The sequence below is a fragment of the Schistocerca piceifrons genome, chromosome 2, assembly GCF_021461385.2.
Source record: "Schistocerca piceifrons isolate TAMUIC-IGC-003096 chromosome 2, iqSchPice1.1, whole genome shotgun sequence".
NCBI classification, from domain to species: domain Eukaryota; kingdom Metazoa; phylum Arthropoda; class Insecta; order Orthoptera; family Acrididae; genus Schistocerca; species Schistocerca piceifrons.
The window spans coordinates 917,794,685-917,805,272 of NC_060139.1; the positions used below are offsets into that span (position 1 = coordinate 917,794,685).

General features: G+C 48.2%; 1 pseudogene; it reads left to right on the forward strand.

Moving 5' to 3' along the window:
• Nucleotides 1-2,022: 2,022 nt before the first annotated feature.
• LOC124778561 lies at nt 2,023-2,140 on the forward strand (annotated as a pseudogene).
• The last annotated feature ends 8,448 nt before the right edge of the window (nt 2,141-10,588 follow it).

Below are 10,588 nucleotides of genomic sequence, written 5' to 3' on the forward strand. Positions count from 1 at the left end.
TGGCCGACGGTAATTAACGGACTTTGAACGCGGAATGGTTGTTGGAACTAGAGGCATGGGACATTCAATTTCCGAAATTGTTAGGGAATTCGGTATTTCGAGATCCACTGTGTCAAGAGCGTGCGGAGAATACCACATTTCAGGCATTACCTCTCACCACGGACAACGCAGTAGCTGACGCCCATCACTTAGCGGCCAAGAACAGCCTGCTAATAGACAAGCAGGATTGCATGAAATAACTGCAGAAATCAACGTGGAACGTACGAAAAACGTATCCCTTAGGACAGTGCAGCGAAATTTGGCGTTAATGGGCTGTGGCGGCATACGACGGACGCGAATGCCTTTGCTAACAGCGCGATATCGCCTGCAGCGCATCTCTTGGACTCATAACCATACCGGTTGGACCCTGGACGACTGAATTCCGCGGTCTGGTCAGATGAGCCCCGATTTCAGTTGCTAAGAGCTGGTGGTGGGATTCGGGTTTGGCGCGCACCCCGTGAAGCCGCAGCCCCGCGATTTTGTACCTCCTTCCTTGTGACTGATGGTCCTTGGGAGTACACCTGTTCACTTACGTAATAATATAAAACAGCTGCAGCCTAGTTTATTTTATAATGTTTCGGTGCCTCAGTACACCATCTTCAGGACCTGCATAATGCTGAGGGGGTGAACTCGGTCTGCAACCATCAACTACCAACTGAATGACATTTTTACTCTGCAGCGGAGTGTGAGCTGAAGTTTGGGATGTAGGAGACGAGGTACTGGTAGAATTGAAGCTGTGAGGATGGGTCGTGAGTTGTGCTCGGGTAGCTCAGGTGGTAGAGCACTTGCCCACGAAAGGTCCCGAGTTCGAGTCTCGGTCGGGCACAGATTTAATCTGCCAGGAAGATTCAACTACCAACTGGTTGGCAGACACAACATCGCTGTTACAGTAATCTACGGAAGCCAGTTCATAGATGTTGGCCACTGATGGGATCGTGTATATGATCGTAGTTCAAAATGGTTCAAATGGCTCTGAGCACTATGGGACTTAACTACTGTGGTCATCAGTCCCCTAGAACTCAGAACTACTTAAACCGAACTAACCTAAGGACATCACACACATCCATGCCCGAGGCAGGATTCAAACCTGCGACCGTAGCGGTCACGCGGTTCCAGACTGTAGCGCCTAGAACCGCACGGCCACTCCGGCCGGCCAATCGTAGTTCACCACCTTGAGCATCACCTAAGGCTGATTCACCGAAACTGGTTGCTGTATAATAAAATCACATCAAAACGGCGACTGCAGGTGTTTCATTTTTTTCGTAAGGACCTACGTTGTCAACAAGCCACTGTGCAAGCTGGCGGTGGCTGTATAACGCTGTGGGCTGTCTTGACATGAAATGAACTGGGTCCTGTAGTCCAGCTGAACCAATCATTCCTAGAAACTCCTTTGTTCGTCTACTTGGAGATCATCTGCAGCCATTTATGATTCAAATGGCTCTAAGCACTATGGGACTCAAACATCTGAGGTCATCAGTGCCCTAGAACTTAGAACTACTTAAACCTAACTAACCTAAGGACATCACACACACCATGCCCGAGGCAGGATTCGAACCTGCGACCGTCGCAGCAGCGCTGTTCCAAACTGAAGTGCCAGGAACCGCTCGGCCACAGCGGCCGGCGCCATTCATGGACTTCACGTTCACACCAACGATGTAATTTTTATGGATGACAGTATGACGCATCGCCAGGACACAATTGTTCGCGACTGATTTGAAGAACATTCTGGATAATTCGAACGAGTGATTTAGTATGATTTAGTCACCCAGATCGCCCGACTTGCATCCCATCGCACGTTTATGGGACCCAATCGAGGGGTCATCTCGGGCACAAAATCCTGCACCGGCACAGCTTTCGCAATTATAGACGGCTATAGAGGCAGCGTGTCTCAATATTTGTTGAGTCCACGCTACGTCGAATTGTTGCACTACGCCGGGCAAAAGGAGGTCCGATACGGTCTTAGCAGATATCCCATGACTTTTGGGCAACGGCCTTGCCGCAGTGGATACACCGGTTCCCGCCAGATCACCGAAGTTAAGCACTGTTGGGCGTGGTCGGCACTTGGATGGGTGACCATCCAGGCCGCCATGCGCTGTTGCCATTTTTCGGGGTGCACCCAGCCTCGTGATGCCCCTGAGGAGCTACTCGACCGAATAGTAGCGGCTTCGGTAAAGAATACCATCATAACGGCCGGGAGAACGGTGTGCTGACCCCACGTCCCTCCTATCCGCATCCTCCTCTGAGGATGACACGGCGGTCGTATGGTCCCGGTAGGCCACTCGTGGCCTGAAGACGCTTATCCCATGACTTTTGACACATCGCTGTATAGAAAGCAGTTTTTTAAGTCAAAAATAAATTCGACGCGTACGGTGTCTATGGCACAGATATAAATAAACCCATGCACCGAGCGAGGTGGCGCAGTGGTTAGACACTGGACTCGCATTCGGGAGGACGACGGTTAAATCCCGAGTCCGGCCATCCTGATTTAGGTTTTCCGTGATTTCCCTAAATCATTCCAGGCAAATGCCGGGATGGTTCCTCTGAAAGGGAACGGCCGATTTCCTTCCCTAATCCGATGAGGCCGATGACCACGCTGTCTGGTCTCCTTCACCAACCAACCAACCAACCAAACCCATGCAACGCCGCGTTTCTCAGCTAGCCGAGAAGTAAAATAGGGTCGTTTGGTATTGTTCGTGACGTTGCCACTTTAATAGCCAGCAGTGTATGAATTCTGAAACCAGAGATCCTCCGCAATTGTTCGAGCTATTGCCTCACTTCCGTGCACCTGCCAGGCGCCACGGACGTCTGTCACCGATACGGAGCTCGTGAGCGCAGCGCTCCGCTCAGCAGGTACTTTTCCGAGGCGCGGAGCGAGCCGGCCCCACGACGCCCGCAGCAAGGCTGCCGCGCCTGGCTGGCCAGATAACCTCGGCCGCACCATAGCAGCTCGCCACCTACGCACCCTCACGCACCATTCCAACACAGCATTTACCGTTCAGGTTTTCACTGTTCTGGTGGTTACTTTGGAGCCTTCAGAGTGGGTGGCAGTAGATGGGCCAGATAGAAAAAGTGAAGGGCACAGAAGGCGGGGAGGAAACGAAATGAAACTCCACGGGTTGATAGTGTATGTGATCTTAATGCAGTGATTACAAAATCGAGTCAGATTTAAACAACTTGGCATATGAGTCCACTTCTCACTAAGACATTGCACTCCCTCTTGCCTGGATGTACTAACTGATTCTATTGGTATGGTTGTCATGAAGTCGTTGTACGCTGTCCTGACACAGCTGGTCCACAACCGTGTTAACTGGCCCTTCGTACCCTCGATACTGACGCTGGGACGGAATTAGCGTCCAAGCTAACCCCACACATGTTCTGTCAGTGACCTAGGGAGTACCTCAGCTACACGAAGACAGTTTCTTGAGACAGTCATTGACCTGTTGAAAAATGGCAATACGAGACTGTCCAGTGAAAGGCAACAAATGAGGACACAGGATGACCGTGTCGTACCGTTGTACCGTCAGAGTACCAGCCGTGACCTGGTCATCCGCGATGACTCTCCACGGCATGATGCTAGGTGTAACATCGCTGTGCCTCTCCAAAAACAATGGAAGAATTGTCTTCCCAGGTCATCGCCAAACTCGCCGATGATCGTCAGTGCAGAACCGCGCTGAACACAAAGCGACATCATTCATCAGCATTCCAAGCTTCCCGTTCATGGCACCACTCAAACGCACCTGTTTGTGATTTGGTGTTAACCGCAGCCTACATATGTAGAGGTAATTCCGTAGTCACGTGATTGCTGGTCTTCTACCACTGCTGCTGGACGATGCAGGATGTTGCAGGAGTCCATTACTTGTTCTCGGATGGCAGTTGTAGAGGTGAAGGGAGTGAAGTTGTGTCTGGTGCACAGTACGGAGATGTATCCTTGTGCTGCTCAGACATGATCGACCGGAACCTTAAGGACGAGAATGCTTACTCTCACATCTCCATGAGATCCAACACCGGGCCCCTGTCACGTCCGAATGCCCCACAAACCTACATATTGCACAATTCGACCAGCTGGCCAAGTGGAGACCCTGAATCACACGTTTTTGAAACTCTGCCATATACTGATTATGCTTCCTCAAACGAGTACACGACAGTTATGTCTCCTTCACTACAAAAACGCAACATTCGACGCTGTTCACGGCCCTTTATGTGCTTTACCAGGAGTGGTAACGACACTAAATACGAACAATACCAATGAAAACTGGTGGTCGATATACCTTTCACAGAGAATTACAACCCTAATCGTTTGCATACCCACCGATGGTGTGCACGTATACGAAATTATTATCTGTCTTCTGGGTACATTACTTTTTTTGTCAGGCAGCGTGTGTGAGGCACGTGTGTACCTTCAGAGTTTCAGAAGATGACTACACTAAAAATATGAGACATAGAGAAAAACTGCCTACTGCAGCTGGAAATTACATTCGCCACAAAGATGAAATGTCACTGACAGTATCTTTATTTCCATCAAGACGTATAGTACGTCATGTGTGTGCTTCCACACGTTATTAATAGTCTTTGACTCGCGTTCCAATTTCCAAATTCTCAACAATATTCACTGTCAAAGTGGTAATAGCTACGTGAGACAGACAGCCTGTTCGGATTGTTTCCAGTTGCTACCGTACATCAGCAGCACATCAGGTATAGATATCTACAAAAAGCCTGATATTGCCGTTTACAACATTACGTTTACCCGAAAACTAGCGATAAATTAGGTGAAAATGTCACAACCAGTCATCCTCAAAACTGGGACAAAAGAGGACGCAATTTGGCACTAAGAATTTGCTTCCTGTAACTCTAATATATAACGTGTGAACATTGAAGTATTGTTGGTGCATTACGTTACGTTGTGCTACGCAGCAAAACACTGTCCCTCTTGTCGCCAAACAACTGTTGAAGCCTTGAGAAAGGCTCCTCACTCTATTGGAACTGCTGCCAATACACAAATGCGTAGTCACGGCAGACGCTTAGCAAACAGCTGAATGTTTACGTTCCATTCGTAATACCTGTTGCAGTTTACTGACAGATTACGCTTTGCCATGTAACCAGGAGATCCCGGGTTCGAGTCCCAGTCGGGCACACATTTTCATCTGTCCCCGATGACATATGTCAACGCCTATAAGCAGCTAAGGGTGTTCATTTCATTCTGCTTTCATTATCAGTTGAACACCAGAGTTACATGTCTTGTCGCGTAGCTACAGTATAATACACAAAATGATCGACTTCGTTGCTCAGAATTAGCTATTCATCGCTACTCTCGTATTGTTTTATTTGCCACAAGTACAACTTAACCGCTAAATGTTGCAAAGAAACCTACTTACATATCTTAATCATCACTAAAATGTTGGTACTTTGCGAAGGTATTAGTGAAGGGGCTATGTGAGGGTGGAAGTGGAAGCAGATCAACTGCACAAAGAGGACGGATTGTATAGATTTCATAGCGTCAGATATGAGCAGTTACTACTCATCAGACCATATGTATTGAACAGTTGTCCACTGAACTTCGACCTGTACTTCCATTACGTTTACAAACATCTAAACGAGTGCTAGTTCGTGAAGAAGTAGTGTTCACACTGATCAGCATTCAGGATACACGAAGTTCAGCTGACTAGACATGTGCAAGTGTGATACTCTGAACTCTAACGCGGAGAATATCTGGCCGAAAGTATCTGGGCACCACTACGTAATGCGGAGTTGATCGCTAGACGTTATGAGAGGTGGAACTGCGAGTATAAAAGGAAGTGGGGTCGAGTGTTTTGTCACTACAGAAGCTCAGAGACTTTACATGTGGACTAGTCATTGAATGTCATCTGAGCAACAAATGCTTCAGGAACCTTTCAATCGACCTAAAGCTGCTCAAGTCGACTGTTGGTGATGTGACTCTGAAGAAGAAATGTGAAGGAACAGCCACAGCGAAACCAAGATTAGGCAGAGCTAATGTACTGAAGGACAAGGTCAGTAGAGCGTTTCGGAGAATGGTTGTAAAATATCGCATGAAAGGAGTGGATGGGTCGACTTATAAGTTCCAAAGTTCGGCCAGCCGCGCAGCTAGGACAATGACTTTCCTTGGGGAGTTGAAACAATGGGGTACAATGGTCGACCAGCTCCTCATAAGCAACACATTTACACTACTGGCCATTAAAATTGCTACACCACGAATATGACGTGCAACAGAGGCGAAATTTAACCGACATGAAGAAGATGCTGTGATATGCAAATGATTAGCTTTCCAGAACATTAACACAAGGTTGGCGCCGGTGGCGACACCTACAACGTGCTGACATGAGGAAAGTTTCCAACCGATTTCTCATACACAAACAGCAGCTGACCGGCGTTGCCTGGTGAAATGTTGTTCTGATGCCCGTGCTGGATCCCAACGGCCTCGTACCAGTAGCAGTCGAGATGACAGGCATCTTATCCGCATGGCTGTAACGGATCGTGCAGCCACGTCCCGACCCCTGAGTCAACAGATGGGGACGCTTGCAAGACAACAACCATCTGCACGAACAGTTCGACGACGCTGGCAGCAGCATGGACTATCAGCTCGGAGACCATGGCTACGGTTATCCTTGACGCCGCATCACAGACAGGAGCGCCGGCCGTGGTGGTCTAGCGGTTTTAGGCGCTCAGTCCGGAACCGCGCGACTGCTACGGTCGCAGGTTCGAATCCTGCCTCGGGCATGGATGTGTGTGATGTCCTTAGGTTAGTTAGGTTTAATTAGTTCTAAGTTCTAGGGGACTGATGACCACAGATGTTAAGTCCCATAGTGCTCAGAGTCATTTGAACCATTTGAACAGACAGGAGCGCCTGCGATGGTGTACTCAACGACGAACCTGGGTGCACGAAGGGCAAAACATCATTTTTTCGAATGAATCCAGGTTCTGTTTACAGCATCTTGATGGTCGCATCCGTGCTTGGCGACGTCGCGGTGAACGCACATTGGAAGCGTGTATTCGTCATCGCCATATTGGCGTATCACCCGGCTTGATGGTATGGGGTGCCATTGGTTACACGTCTCGGTCTCCTCTTGTTCGCATTGACGGTAGTTTGAACAGTGGACGCTACATTTCAAATGCGTCACCACCCGTGGCTGTACCATTCATACAATCCCTGCGAAACCCTACATTTCAGCAGGATAATGCACGACCGCATGTTGCAGGTCCCGTACGGGCCTTTCTGGATACAGAAAATGTTCGACTGCTGCCCTGGCCAGCTCCAGAACTCTCACCATTTGAAAACGTCTGGTCAATGGTGGCCGAGCAACTGGCTCGTCACAATACGCCAGTCACTACTCTTGATGAACTGTGGTATCGTGTTGAAGCTGCATGGGCTGCTGTACCTGTACACGCCATCCAAGCTCTGTTTGACTCAATGCCCTGGCGTATCAAGGCCGTTATTACGGCCAGAGGTGGTTGTTCTGGGTACTGATATCTCAGGATCTATGCACCCAAATTGCGTGAAAATGTAATCACATGTCAGTTCTAGTCTAATATATATGTCCAATGAATACCCGTATATTGTCTGCATTTCTTCTTGGTGTAGCAATTTTAATGGCCTGTAGTGTATATAGTCAGTGCTAAGCGACGTATGAGGCGGTGCAAACAGCGACGTCATTGCACAGTGGATGACTGGGAACGAGTCATTCAGAGTGATCAATCACGCTGTACACTGCGGCAATCCGATGTAGAAGTTTTGCTTTGGCGAGTGCCTGAAGAACTCATGTATAGTGCCAATAATGAAATAAGGAAGTTGTGATGTTAAGATACGGGGTATCTTTCGTGGCTAGTATGTGGTCTCCCTATTGCGATTAAGAAAACGCTAAATGTGGAGGTCATCAGTCCCCTAGAACTAAGAACTACTTAAACCTAACTAACCTAAGGACATCACACAAACCCATGTCCGAATCAGGATTCGATCCTGCGACCGTAGCGGTCTCGCGGTTCCAGACTGTAGCGCCTAGAACCACTCGGCCACTCCGGCCGGCTGTATGCCTCAGATGGCCAATTTCGTGTTTCAGTGGTTCGAGTTGCATGATAGTGAATTCATTGTGACGGCTTCGCCGCCAGACACTCCTGATCTGAGCGCGTTGGGACGCATCTGGGACGATATTGTACACCACTAGCCTGTTAAGTACGGGAATTGCGTGACTTGTGCGTAGAAATCAAGTGATTACACCGCTACGGGTCATCGATCAACTGACAGCCACGCTCACCGATAACGTCACTCAAGAACTTGCTCCCCATCCAGCGGCAGTTTATCATAGGTCGCTGGAGCAGCGGACGTTTATTTCCGCTTTCAAGAAGGGTCGTCAGATAGATGCACATAATTAAAGTCCCTTGTCACTCGCTTCAGACTGGTTTAGAAATACGGAATACGTTTTGTGATCGTGTATTAAGAGCGTATAGGAGAGCAGGAACCTTCTCTGCTTGAATCAACATGGATTCAGCAAACAATGATCTTGTGAAATTCAAGTCAGTCTCTCTGTTGTTCGTCTTTGAGATCAAAAGAGCAGCAGAAATGGGCGCCCAAGTAAATGCCGTGTTCATAATCTGCCGTAAGGGATTCGATGAAGTTGCCTGCTATCGTCTAGCGAAAAAAATATGGGCGTTTGAGGTAACGGGTAAGCTTTGTCAGTGGATTCAGGACTTCCTAGCAGATTGAACTTAACGAACACTGAAGGGCCGAAGAAACTGACATAGGCATGCGTATTGAGATACAGAGATATGTAAACAGGCAGAATACGACACTACTGTCGGCTACACCTATATAAGACAACAAGTGTCTGGTGCAGTTGTTAGATCGATTACCGCTGCCACAATGGCAGGTTATCAAGGTTTAAGTGAGTTTGGACGTGCTCTTACAGTCGGCGCACGAGCGATGGGACGCAGCATCTCCAGGGTGTCTATGAACTGATGAACTGGGGATTTTCCCGTATGACCATTTCACGAGTGTACCGTGAATATCAGGAATCCGGTAAAACACCAAATCTCCGACATCGCTGTGGCCGGAAAAAGATCCTGCAAGAAGGGGACCAACGATGACTAAAGAGAATCGTTCAACGTGACAGAATTGCACCCCTTCCTAAATTGGTGCAGATTTCAATGCTGGGCCATCAACAAGTATCAGCGTGCAAACCAATCAACGAAACATCATCGATACGGGCTTTTCGAGCCGAAAGCCAACTCGTGTACAATTGATGACCACTGCACAAAGCTTTACGCCTCTCCTGGGCCCATCAGCACCGACACTGGACTGTTGATGACTGGGAATATGTTGCCTGGTTGGACGCGTCTCGTTACAGATTGTATCGAGAGGGTATGGAGACAACCTCCTGAAACCATGGACCCCCTGCATGTCAGCAGGGGACTGTTCAAGCTGGTGGTAGCTCTGTAATGGAGCGTGTGCAGTTGGAGTGATTGCGACCCTGATAGTCTAGATCAGACTCTGACAGGTGACACGTACGTAAGCATCCTGTCTGATCACCTGCATCCATTCATGTCCATTGTGCACTCTGACGGACTTGGGCAATTAGAGCAGGTTATTTCGACATGCCGCACGCCCAGAATTGCTAGAGAGTGGCTGCAGGAACACTCTTCTGAGTTTAAACACTTTCGCTGGCCACCAAACTCCCCAGAGACGAACATTATTGAGCATGTCTGGGATTCCTTGCAACGTGCTGTTCAAAAGAGAGTTCCACCTCCTCGTAATCGTACAGATTTCAAATCCATACTACGTCGTATTGCGGCAATTCTGCGTGCGTGCGGGGCCCTACTCGATATTAGGCATGTGTACCAGTTTCTTTGCCTCTTCAGTGTATAATTATTAACGATGCAAGGTACTCGGACGTAAAACTAACTTTGGGAGCGCTTCCAAGTCGTGTTGTAGAGCAGTTACCTATAATGTCAGGTCTGTTTCTGGGAGATTAAGTTTTGCAGGCGAAATGTTACAGCTCATGCTTAAACTTTTACGGACACTCACACAGAATGTGCTGCCGAAAACTACAAATTTCTACAAACAATTTACGTCATTCGTGTGATATTTTCCCGCATCCAAACCAAAGGCACCATTTTTGTTTTCAATGGCTAGTCGGGCGGTCTATAGCAACGACACGCAGCAAGGAACTTTTTACGGTAGCGACTGACTGAGGAAGGCCCGGATTTTTCTTTCTTAACCGTAATCCACCCCCCCCCCCCACCTCCACCCCCTTCCTCCCTCCTGACTGTGGCACGAAATCACCCTACATAGGTCGTACTATCTGATGAGCACAGGAAAAGCTGTTACTATAGCATCATGCTGAAGCAGGAGGAAAGCTGCAAAGCCAACGGTAACACTGAAATTTTCTAATTTTAAACTCGGTAGTCTAGAATTCCCTCACCTCAAATTCACACATTTCTCTTTCCATAATCCTGAAAGTTTCTATCATTCTCACAGAAACACCTTGTAGTAAACGTTATACCATGTTATGAGGCCCAGAGTTTTTCTAAATGGTAGAAACCA